This window comes from Trichosurus vulpecula, chromosome 7, assembly GCF_011100635.1.
Source record: "Trichosurus vulpecula isolate mTriVul1 chromosome 7, mTriVul1.pri, whole genome shotgun sequence".
Taxonomy (NCBI): Eukaryota; Metazoa; Chordata; class Mammalia; order Diprotodontia; family Phalangeridae; genus Trichosurus; species Trichosurus vulpecula.
Window position 1 is genome coordinate 4,283,642 of NC_050579.1, and position 12,433 is coordinate 4,296,074.

At 46.1% G+C, this 12,433-nt stretch overlaps 1 protein-coding gene across 4 annotated transcripts in view; it reads right to left on the reverse strand.

Moving 5' to 3' along the window:
* The window catches only part of AGAP1 (ArfGAP with GTPase domain, ankyrin repeat and PH domain 1), a 676,738-nt gene that overhangs the window by 552,103 nt on the left and 112,202 nt on the right, over positions 1–12,433 (reverse strand). The window lies entirely within an intron of this gene.

A 12,433-nucleotide genomic window follows, 5' to 3' on the forward strand; every position in this document is an offset into this window, starting at 1 on the left:
GGATAAAAGGACAGAAGGATGGGCCACAGAGATGGAGGACAGAAAATGAAAGGATGGACCTCAGAGATGGAGGGTAAAATGACAGAAGAATGGACCACAGAGATGGAGGACAGAAAATGAAAGGATGGGCCACAGAGATGGAGGGTGGAAAGACGGAAGGATGGGCCACAGAGATGGAGGGTGGAAGTACGGAAGGATGGGCCACAGGGATGGAGGATAGAAAATGGAAGGACAGAAGGATGGACCACGGAGATGGAGGGTGGAAGGATGGAAGGATGGGCCACAGAGATGGAAGATGGAAGGACAGAAGGATGGGCCACAGAGATGCAGGATAGAAAATGGAAGGACAGAAGGATGGACCACAGAGATGGAGGGTGGAAGGATGGAAGGATGGACCACAGAGATGGAGGGTGGAAGGATGGAAGGATGGACCACAGAGGTGGAGGGTGGAAGGACAGAAGGATGGGCCACAGGGATGGAGGATAGAAAATGGAAAGACAGGACACAGAGATGTTCTACTCGAGAATCTCCAGGGTCCTTTCCAGCTCTGCTCCTGTAAGTGTCCCCCTCTGCTCGAGGCTCTGGAGGGGTCATTAATGCCCATAAGCAGTCCTACCCACACAAGCAGTGGACTGCACCTGGTTTGCACACTGAGCCCCTGCCAATACTGACGCTGCTGGAAGGAACAGCAGGACGGCTTCTCCCATGTTCATACATTTTCGAGCAGCAACAGCCCCACGCTGCAGCGGCTTGCCTTTCTATCCAGATTCCTGGTAGGATTAGGGCGATACCATCACGGCTGGCTGGCCAAGCTGGCTGCAACACGCTTTGGCCCCTTGTCACTCTATTCTTCCAGGTAGAGAGATTACAGGAGCGTGTACTGAAATCTAATCATGGTCTGGAGTAATCCTACTTCTCTCGCTTCAAATCCGAGAATGCGAGGGCTGGAAGCATCCTAGACAGCATCTTAGTAGAGATTCTTCCCTTTAGGGCTGAGGAAGCTGAGGCCTAAAGACAGGTGATCTGCCCAAGGTCATGCCAGGAAATAGAGATTACAGAGAGCCTCCCTCTCCAGGGCTAGTTCCACCACACAGAAAAGGAAGAAAAATGGATCTCAAACCATTTTTGTTCTATTGGGTTGACTCAGACGCTGTAGCTTTTATGGCCTAAATAAAGCTCTCTGAAGATGTATCTGAAGGACAAAAATGTATAAAATCCATCAGAGTCATTCTGGGCATTCACAGCACATCCAGGTTGGGGCAAAGTGCCCAGGGCTTTGGATAAGAGGCACTGGAATGCAAAAAGGCCCAAGCCTGCATCTGTCTCCTTGACGCAGCATGACGAGGCCCAAGTCACTTCATCTCTTCTATAAAATTTATCGGTGGACAGGTTGTGCCCCCTCCCCTATCACAAAGTAAGCCCCTTGAGGGCTTAGAGAAATTCCACCCACATCCAGTGGCCTTTTTTAAAAATTATATTTTATGTCTTATTTTATTTTGCTGTGGGACTCTAAGATAAACCAAAGAGGGAAGGACAGTATGGTGCCCACTGGCCCATCCCAGCAACATTCATTCCATTCAACAAAGGGACGAATCAGAGGTGCTGGGTCAGCAAAGACAGAAAGGAAAGTAGGCTGACCCTCAAGGGGCAGCAAGGAAGTGGATGGAGCCATGGGCCTGGAGTCAGGAAGACCTGAGTTCAGATTCTACCTCAGACACTTACTAGCTGTATGACCCTGGCCAAGTCACTTCACCCTATTTGCCTCAGTTTCCTCATCTGTAAAATGAGCCAAAGAAGAAAATGGCAAACCACTCTAGGATCTTTGCTAAGAAAATCCCAAATGGAATCATGATGTATCTGACTCGAGTCCAATGACTGAACAGCAAAAGAAACAAAGTGATTATGTTCTCCTGGGGACCAGGAGGCAAAGGCAAAACAAAGATGAGGACATTAACAGTAGACACGAAGTGATGCATGGCCATTTTATGGTGGGGGGCAGGGAAGGAGAGGGGAGACAGAAAGGAGGGAGAGGGAGGGTGAGAGAGAGAAAGAGGGAGTTGGGGGGCACAGAGACAGAGAGAGAGACAGAGACGGAGAGGGAGTCATTCGAGTCGTGTCTGATACTTCAGGACCCCATTTGGGGCACAAAGGTCTTCAGCGGAAGATGGCACCTGAGCCAGGCCTTCAAGGAAGCCAGGGATTCTATATGTCAGAGGTGAGGAGGGAGAAAGGGCCATGGCCCCACCATTCATGTCCCCCAAGATTAGGCCACCTCACCCCTACAAAGAGGATGCTGATTCAGAATGTGCCTGAATTGGGGGGTTAATACTGAGATGGGGCAGCCAGTTTCAGTGTACATAAACAGCACTCAGATAGGAGGCCTTGCTGGGCAAGCCAATGCCAGCATGGAGCAGAGTAAGATTGGTTTTTTTCTCCAGCTCTCCTTGAGACACCCTCCCTTCCTACAGCCCCGTCTCTGGTCTCCCTCTCCATGCAAAAGCACACCTCTGCAGTCAAGCTGGTCAGAATTCAGCTCGGGGCCATTTAGGGCTAGAAAGCAGACCAAGAAAACCACCACAACAGCACGGTGTGATCAGGGTGATGTATGGAGAGCTGACCACCACTGAAAACCTGAGCAAGCCACCATGGGCAGAGACAAGAAGCACGAGCGGCCCTGGGTGGTTTCAACTTAGTGACAGGTACTGTGCACTCTGCCAGAGGCTGGGGGGCTTCCCTCCATCTCCTCTGTTCCTAAACCCCTTTGTGCTTTTGGTGGTACATCTAGGCCTTTGTAGCTAAAGCACACAGCATCCATGTTTGGTCATCCTCAGTCATGATCTATTTTTAACATTCATTTAACCAGGAGGCAGGATGGGGATGTGGAAGGAGCCTGGGGAGGGGGTAGGGGTGGGGGGTGAGAGAACCTACAAGTCCTGGCCCCGCTGATCATCACCCAATAATTTGGAGCAAGCAGAGCTTGGCCTGTGGGCCTCAGTTTCCCCATCAGACAATGGGGGGAGGGAGGACCCTACGTGATCTCCAAAGTCCCTTCCATTAGAGAATGACAAATTGCTGTCTCTCTACCCATAAGACTGAAAACAAACTACTTTGCTTAGAGTTTCAGCACCAACCTTACCACATCAACATGAAAGTGGCATCATTGCTCATTCCTCCATCCAGCAATGGAGAATTCTATGAGATTCATCCTTCTGTTGCCCATTGGCCATACCACGTAGAACGACAATGGTGAAGATGTATAGAGCCAAAGGAAACAGGCCTAAGTGCAGTCTAAGCTGCCATCTGCCGTCAATCACTAAAATCACCCACAAGGAGTACTCCCCCTTTGCCCCCCATGAGGCTTCTGTCTTTGAGGATACTGGTGACCAGAAGCACTCAGCTGAGGTCAAAGGTCAAATTCTTCTTCAAAAGGATGGATGCTTTCTGATGCTACTCAGAGGATGTCCAAGGATGAGAATGACAGAGCAGAAACCCAAAGGATCACAAGGCCAAAGGGAGTGCTGGGAAGAGCAGAGGACTTAGAGATTCCAGTGTCCTGGGCTGGAGCCCCAAATCGGCAGCTGGCCAATGCAACGGCCTTGGGCACTACAGAGCCATTTAGCCTCTTAGACCCTCAGGCACTCATCTGATGTCACTTCCCTGCTCCAGAATTTTTGGTGGCTCCCTATTGCTCCATGTTTCCATCACACATGGGAAGCAGTTAATATTACTCAATGAATAACGTGGAATTGTATTTCATCTACTGTGAGAGAATGGTGATGATACTGTTACTTTGTGCCTCTCTGGGTTGTTGGGAAATTAATGAGATGCTGAGTCATAGCACTGTGTAATAATAAAGTAACATTTAAATGCAAGCTATGGTTATCTCTACCTGAAAAGAATAAGGAAAAAGCATTGTAAAGAAATCTAGGGGGGTGGAGCCAAGATGGCGGCTGGAAAGCAGGGACTTGTGAGAGCTCCCACACAGGTCCCTCCAAACACCTATAAAAAATGGCTCTGACCAAAATTCTAGAACTGTAGAACCCACGAAATAGCAGAGGGAAGCAGGGCTCCAGCCCAGAACAGCCTGGATGGTCACTGGGTAAGGTCTATCGCATGGACCTGGGAGTGGAGCAGAGCAGAGCAGAACCCAGTGTGGGCCCCGAGGACTAGCACCCTGAATCAGTGAGCTGTGGCAGTTACCAGAACTTCTCAACCCACAAACACCAAACACAACAGAGAAGGTTAGTGGGAAAAGCTGCTGGGACAGAGTGAAAGGGGCAGCGGGGGTGGTGCAGCTACAAAACTACAGCTGCAGTTGCTTCCAGCCCCAGGCCCACCTGGTGGGAAGAATTAAGCGGAGGATCAGAGCTGGAGTGCAGAGCCTGCTTAGATCCGAGTCCAGTCCGGGTTGGCTATTCTTGCGGGGAGGAGGAGTGCTGGTGTGGCAGAGCTTGCTGTGCAGCTCTGAAAACAATGGCACAGCCCCTCAAGCTTGGGACAAAGTACTCTATACTCTACAAGCAGTCATACTCAAGGGTCAAGTAAGTTGGCTGGGAACATGAACAGGCAGTGAAAATGGTCTCAGATTCAGACTCAGACTTTGGAATCTTTCTTTGGTGACACAGAAGACCAAAACATAGAGCCAGAAGAAGTCAACAAAGTCAAAGAGCCTACATCAAAAGCCTCCAAGAGAAACATGAACTGGTCTCAGGCCATGGAAGAGCTCAAAAAGGATTTGGAAAAGCAAGTAAGAGAAGTAGAGGAAAAAGAGAAATGAGGGTGATGCTAGAAAACCATGAAAAAAAGTCAATGACTTGCTAAAGGAGACCCAAAAAAATACTGAAGAAAATAACACCTTAAAAATAGACTAACTCAAATGACAAAAGAGTTCTAAAAAGCCAATGAGGAGAAGAATGCCTTGAAAGGCAGAATTAGCCAAATGGAAAAGGAGGTCCAAGAGACTGCTGAAAAAAAATACTACCTTAAAAATTAGATTGGAGGAAATGGAAGCTAGTGACTTGATGAGAAATCAAGATATTATAAAACAGAACCAAAGGAATGAAAAAATGGAAGATAAAGTGAAATATCTCATTGGAAAAACCACTGACCTGGAAAATAGATCCAGGAGAGATAATTTAAAAATTATTGGACTACCTGAAAGTCGTGATCAAAAAAAAAAGCCTAGATATCATCTTTCAAGAAATTATCAAGGAGAACTGCCCTGATATTCTAGAGCCACAGGGTAAAATAGAAATTGAAAGAATCCACAGATTACCTCCTGAAAAAGATCCCAAAAAGAAAACTCCTAGGAATATTGTCACCAAATTCCAGAGCTCCCAGATCAAGGAGAAAACACTGAAAGCAGCCAGAAAGAAACAATTTGAGTATCATGGAAACACAATCAGAATGACACAAGATCTAGCAGCTTCTACATTAAGGGATCGAAGGGCTTGGAATATGATATTCTGGAGATCAATGGAGCTAGGATTAAAACCAAGAATCACCTACCCAGCAAAACTGAGCATCATGCTCCAAGGCAAAATAATAAAGGCGGGATGATAGAAAGGAGGGCAAATAGGGGGAGGAGGTAATCAAAAACAAACACTTTCAAAAAGTGACAGGGTCAAGGAAGAAAATTGAATAAAGGGGGATAGGATAGGAAGGAGCAAAATATAGTCTTTCACAACACAAGCACTGTGGAAGTGTTTTACATAATGATATGCATGTGGCCTATGTTGAATTGATTGCCTTCTTAGGGAGGGTGGGTGGGAAGGGAAGAGGGGAGAGAATTTGGAACTCAAAGTTTTAAAAACAAATGTTCAAAAATAAGTGTTTGCATGCAACTAGGAAATAAGATATGCAGGCAATGGGGCATAGAAATCTATCTTGCCCAACAAGAAAGTAAGGGAAAAGGGGATGGGGGGGGAGTGGGGTGACAGAAGGGAGGGCTGACTGGGGAACAGGGCAACCAGAATATATGCCATCTTAGAGTGGGGGGAGGGTAGAAATGGGGAAAAAATTTGTAATTCAAACTCTTGTGAAAATCAATGTTGAAAACTAAAAATAATAAATAAATAAACAAACAAATAAATAAATGGATGGATGAATGAATGAATGAATGAATAACTGAATGAATGAATGAATAAATAAATAATCTAAAGTTAAAAAAAAAAGCAATCCAACCACAAGGAGCAAGTAGATGGACCAGGTCACCCCTCTACTGGAAAATCTTCAGTGGCTGCCCATTGCCTCTGGGTAAGGGAAGAAGCACAAAGTCTTCAGCCTGGCATTTAACATTCCACCACAATGCGGCTCCTGCCTAACTTTCCAGCTAGATTCTCAGCTCCCTGAGGGCAGTGGCTCTTTTCCTTTTATCTGTGTATCACCAGCACTTGCACAGGTTCTAGAACACAGTAGGCACCTGATAAATGTTTGTTGGTTGAGTGATTGATGCCCCACCCCACCCCATTATTTGATTTTACAGAATCCACTTGGCCAGCTTCACTGTTTCCCATCCGAGGCATTTCATCTCCTGCCTCGTGCATCTGTACCTAAGGTCTCCTAAATCTAGAATGCCCTCCCTTTTCCCGGTCACCTCAAAGATCTTCCAGCTTCTTTCAAAGCACAGCTCAGGTGCCAGCCACCTCCTACAGGAAGTCTTTCCTGATTACTTCTCTCTCTCAAATTACTTTGTGTCTGCCTTTTGCCTCTTTTTGTGTCCCTAGTGCTTAGCAAACAGTAGGCACTTAATAAATGTTGGCTGATCGATCTATTTGGTATTTATATACTTATGCAGCAGTGGATAGAGGAAGCGCTGAGTTCAAATCTGGCATCAGACAATTACCACCTGTATGACTGGGCAAGTGACTTAAACGATACCTGCCTCAGTTTCCTCAACTGCAAAATGGGGATGATAATAGCACCTACCTTCCAGCATTCTTGTGAGAATAAAATAAGGCATGAGCAAAGTACTTGTCACACAGTCTGGCACACAGTAGGCGCTTAATCATTGCTCGTTCCCTCACTGCCCCTCACACACATGTTTTCCCCTCCCCCCCCCCCAGACCTGCAGAATGTCAGGTCCCTGAGAGCAGGAATGGCTTCACTTTTCAATGTCTATCTGGCCTGGGACCGAAGAAGAGCTCTAAGAAACGTTTGCGGCACTGAAGTGACCACGTGAGGCTGGCTCATCTCCACCAGCAACAGCAGAGGGCTAACAATGGACACCTGACTTTATTCCCAGGTGCTCCTGTGATCAGATGAGCTGTTGGGGGAGGGGAGGTCACATCCCAGTAAGGTCATAGAAGATTCTACCGTTATTAACAGAGCAAGGTGATAAAAGGCTGGAAACGATTTGTGCCAAAATTGAAGCCAAGAAAGATGAAAGGTTCTCTGAAATACGATGGGCTTGCCCATAAGCGAAGGAGATGCTGAACACTAAACCTTCCTGTTACGAGAACATTTCCTGGTGTCGCTTATCCCATTCACCAAACGTCCCAATTATGAGCTGTGGTGGCAGATGCTCAGAAGTCCCTTCAGATCCTCTGCCTAATCACTACGAATAATAGGAAACAGCTAACAAAAGCCAAGTCCACCAAGAATTCCTCTTCTTTTTAAAGCCCTTTGTGGTAAGGTCTTAAAAAAACTCGCATTTGGAAGAACCATTTTTTTTTTCAAAGGACAGTTATCATGACTGAATTTTCTGTTGGGAATCCGGTGTAGTGGGTTCAGCCAGTTATGTTGCCTGGTCATCATTCCATTTCCGGATTTTTCTTTCCAAGAATATTACGTTGGGAGCTTGCTTCCTTTGACCTTCAATGGCTGAAAGATTCAGTAGATCAAAGGGAATTGGGCAGAAGCCATGGAAGTCAGCATGTGAACCATAGTTTATTTTTTTTTAAGTTCCCTGATGCTATTTTTTAAATATTGAGATCACTGTGACTTCCCAATGACTTGTTCACACACCCCCCTTCAAATAAAACCCTCCCATAACAAAGTTCACCTCTCTCTACCAAGCCATGGGTGGTCAACACTCTCAGCAGAGTGCTGAAGCCTTTCAGGGTTTCCCTACTGATTCTGGAAGCTGGGCCCCAAGAGGGCACTAAGAAAATCCTGCACATTTTGTATTCTATTGGTGTCCATTCCAGAATAATTGAAAAAAGAGTAGGGTTGGTTTAACTTTCCACACCAGATTCAGACATCCTCCTGCGTGGGACTCCCAATGTCCCGATCGGGCGATATTTACCTACTTGTGAGCAGCAAGCCCATGGAGCTCTATTATCCACCCTACTACCAAACACTCAATTGGGCTAATTGCTGTTATGCTGCAGACTAGTCCTCGGAGGTCCCTCCCCTACCCCACCCCCATACACACACTGCAGAGCGATCGGGAGGGTCAGACTTTCTCCGTCGGCTCTCCATTCTTCCCAATGTGACCCTTTCTAAACAGCCCTATTCAGGCTGGGTGTTGTTTTGTGCTATTTTTTTAAACTAGTACAAAGGCAATCTATCGGGGTTCAAGGCCCGCAGCCATAAGCCTTTTGTGCAGTTCTGAAAGAGTGATTAAATTTCGGGAATAGCAAACCTACACTCTCGCCTGGGGGAGGGCAGGGGGAAAACCCGCTCCTGGTATGTGAATGTTCTTTTTGTTTGCCAGCTGTGTGGAGCACCATTGTGGTGGGGAGGCACAGGACCAATGCAGCACTGGGGGGGTGGGGAGGGGGTGAGAGGGAGGAGCCCTCAGAATGTGGGGGAAGCCTGCTAGACTTTAACTGGCTGGGAAAGGATCATTCTAGGAGGTCGGAGCCAAGCATGGGCACTGGAAGCCTTCAAAGAATTAGTAACAGAAGCTAAGGACGCTAAGTGACTGTGAGCAACTGTTATCAAACTTGGCCAAGATTTGGAGAGCCGCTTGGGAAGGCCACCTGGAGGTGGTGTTCAACATGGGGAGAGGATGAGAGGCAGACACAGGGATACCAACAAAAGCCTTGGCCAGAGGTACATTGAGATGATGGGCGAGAAAGCAGAAGAATCAAGGTCTCATCAGCAGATTCCTGCCTGCTTGTTAGGATTTCCAGATTTATTCATTTCAAATCAATTTCAAAATGTATAAATGTCAATGCTTATTAAGCATCTTCCACCCATCCATCTGTGTCCACCCCTACTCACAGGAGCCATATAGAGTAGGTACAGGAGAGGGCCAAAAGAACACTGCATTTGATGTCAGAGGACCTGAATTCAAATCCCAGCCCAGCCACTTTCTACCTATGTGACCTTCGACAAATCACTTTACTTTGGTGTGCCTCAGTTTCCTCATTTATAAATGAAGGTTGGACTAAATGACCTCGAATTTCCTTCCAGCTCTAAATCTATGATTCTATGATATTCTCCCAGGCAATAGAGCTTATCTTCAAGAGATGTATATAACATAAACCCATAAACAAACCAACAGAAGGAAAACCAGAATATTAGTAATCATAATTACAATAATTAATAAAAATCTTATATTTTGATAACACACCAACACAAACGCTTCTGACTTTAATTCTTTCTTTCTCTCTCCCTTCCTTCCTTTCTTCCTTCCTCCCTCTCTTTCCTTCCTTTCTTTCCTCTTTGTCACTCCCTCACAATCCTTCTTCCTCTTCACCGTTGCCCCCTGGAATCATTGATTTCCTTAAAAACTCAGCTCAAGCTCCCCCTTTCCTTATCACTACCCTCCCTCCAGCTCCCTTTCAAATCTAGCTTGTATTCATTTCTAATAAGGTCTGTATGTGTGTATATGATATACATATATATACATATATATATATATATATATATATATATATATATATATATATATATATATATATGTCATCTCCTCCATTAGAATATAAGCCCCTGGAGGCAAAGATTATCTCACTTTTGTCTTTGTATACCCAGTGTCCAGCAGAGGGCCTGACATACCACAAGCACTTAAATGCTAGTTACTTCATCTTTTTAGCCCATTCTCTCTCCTTGAATCCCTCTGGTTTCCATTCTTCCCTTCACCTGAAATCTCCCATCCTTGACATAGCCAGTCCAGGTCCAAACTGCCTGAATCAGCGTGTCCTTTTCTCAATCTTCATGTTCCTCGACTTGCAGGAATCTAGCTGACGCCTCCTCCAACAAGCCAGTGGCTCACTCCAACTAAAAACGATCATCTCCTCTGTCCCCAGAGCCCTCCAAGCCTCTGCTTTGCCCCATCACACCCTTTTACTAGATCAGACTTATTGGAGTCTATGTCTTCTCCCTCCCAGAAGCCCCTGAAAGACAGTTACTGGGCTATTTTTCACCTGTGATATCCCCAGCACAGTGCTTTTGCACACAGCAGGCATGTTTCTCAAACAGTCCTCCACACGCAGCACAATGCAAAGCTAAACTACAAAACTTGGTGCCTGGGGCAAGCTCAGCTTGGGGAGATAGCACATAAGATACTTCTTCCCAAGTATGCATATACCAGGAACCATACCGTTCTGTCTCCCAGAGTCAGGCTTCGGCCCTTGTCACACTGACAGTCGCTGCACCAACTGGAGACATGAGCCAGAAGAAGATTTCAAGGACCTAGGTGTGTCTCTTCCCATCTCCATTAGTAGCCTGAGACAGAGCCTACTCACCTCACCCTAGTTACAATTTGGGTAGAGAACCCTGAACATGATAGGTGTTTAATAAATGAGGTAAATTATAACCTTGACCTCTAGCACAGTCATGAATATTTACAGAAATCAGGTGTGGGTGTGGAGTGGTCTGATAATAGGTAGAAAAATTAAAGAAAAAAAAATTGAAGTGACAGACCTGGGGGCAGGGAAGGGTAGTGGAAATCAGTCCTAAAGGAAGTGACTTGTCCAAGATCATGTTGCTAATAAGTGGCAGAGGCCAGGTTTTTTAACTCCCCATCTGGTTCTAGCTCCCCATACCAGGCTGCCTGGGTCCCATGAAAATTTAACAGTCTGGCTATCACATATCCAAGGATGGCTTCTGAGGAGACTGGAATTCTGCATCTCCTGGTGAAAAGGAAGTTGTGCCCAGGACTTAGGGCTAGGGAAGGCTGTTCAGTAAGGCGTGGGCTGGACAAGGTGGCCAGGGAGGGTCTTTCCAGATCTCCAGGTCTGTAACTGTGTCACAGAAAACAGAGATTCATCAGTAGAAAGAAACCCCCTCCTTAAACATAAGATCTCTGTTGTGGCAGGACATGTGTGTGCTTTAGGAACAGGCAAAGACCATGTGAATTGGATTTTCCTCCTTCCGACTTTCCCATAGACACAAAGGCTCCAACAAAGCCAGAGAATTCCTGGAAATCACTAAACACTGGGACTTCAAGCTGCATCTTTTTTATCACATATTGGGAGAATGTTTTTTTTTTTTCCTCTCTTCTTTGGGACTACATCTCAGAGCATAATGAAATAAAACCCATGGGGAAGATGATTCAATATCCACATCTTCATTTTGTGGGCCACTTTCTAAGAAATGCCTTTCATGCATGAAGTGAGCCAAGCTCCATGAGACTGCAATATGGTAATATGCTCATTTGAAAGTTATTTGAAAACCGAGATAGGAAAACTGAAGCGACTTGAGCATTTGGTTCTTAGAATCCTTGGAGAAGATAGGACTGTAGTAGGATTTTGGTACAGTGCGGGCAAGTAGAGAGCGCTGTGAATTGGGAGTCAGGGGACCAGGATTTCAAAGCAAAGACTGGATGGAGGAGTTGGAGGGGAGACTTCAGAAGCCAATCAGTCCAACTTATACATGAAGGAACCCCCCACTTGCACGAAAGAAAGCCCCATGATAGCATCTGGGCCAGGTGGTTGGATCCCCAGCTGTGCTCCCTAACACCTGCTTCACCTTGGACCAGCCATCTTTCTGGGTCGCAGTTCCCTCACCTGTAACATGATGGGGCCAGGCTCCCCCACTCCTAGGGTGCTCTTCAGCACTAACTTTGACGAGCCTCTCTGTCTCCTAGTTATATAAAGGGGTAACTTTTTTTTTAATCTGCTCATTACATAAGTATTTATCCACAGGTTATTTATCTCTTTATCCACCCGTTATGTAAGGCAATGATGACTTTCATGGTAAGCCAGAAGGCTTTCTATTTTTTGCAGAGGCAAGGCAGGCAGCCTATTTCAGCACGCAGACTTCCATGTTTCAATTCTCCTGGTATCTTGCTGCCACAAGGAGTGTCTTTGCTTTCTGATAACCTACACAGGATTAGATTCTTCTTTTCAAGAGGGAAAAAAACCCAATGACATTTTGCTTGTGAGACCGTCTGTGCTCAGAACACCAGACACAGGCAGCTTCCTTGCTGCTTCCCATGACGGGTGACTTTCAGGTGCAACACCCCTCCACCGGAATGGGGCAGGCCAATGAACCTGACATCTTTGGGTAGAGAGGGTGGCAGTGGCCACGGATGGTCCTGGAG